The sequence below is a fragment of the Montipora capricornis genome, chromosome 8 (genome assembly GCF_036669925.1).
Source record: "Montipora capricornis isolate CH-2021 chromosome 8, ASM3666992v2, whole genome shotgun sequence".
NCBI classification, from domain to species: Eukaryota; Metazoa; Cnidaria; class Anthozoa; order Scleractinia; family Acroporidae; genus Montipora; species Montipora capricornis.
This window is the reverse complement of record NC_090890.1, coordinates 43,766,902-43,767,364: the sequence shown is the minus strand read 5'-3', so window position 1 is coordinate 43,767,364 and position 463 is coordinate 43,766,902.

The following is a 463-nucleotide window of genomic DNA, read 5'->3' as shown; positions in this document are numbered from 1 at the left end:
TAAGTATGTTTGAGGAGATTAGTGGGAATATAATTTCCAGGGAGATTGAAAACCCTTACACAGGCGAGTGCTAAATAGACCATTTCTAAGAATGGAAGCAAGGCTGCCAGTGACCCTGCGTTGATACAAACTTTGTAGACTACCGTAATTAGAATTCGACCAGTGTAAAAGGCAGACTGCAGCCCACGGGTAAAAATTATGCAGACGGAGGTTATAATGTAACTGTTAAAAAAGCCCAAACCCTTTAGCAGTGCTAAACTTGGACCTAATTAGGCATAAAACGATATTTACTTTTAGGCTTAACTGTTAGCACTTAATAATAATGATAATAATAATAATAATAACAACAACAATAATAATTATTAATTTTTTTAATTATAAGTTTAAGCTCTTAACTGGGGTTAATGAGCCCTAAGGGAGTACTATTTATTCCTCACTTGTCCCTAGTGTACTCTACTCTCCT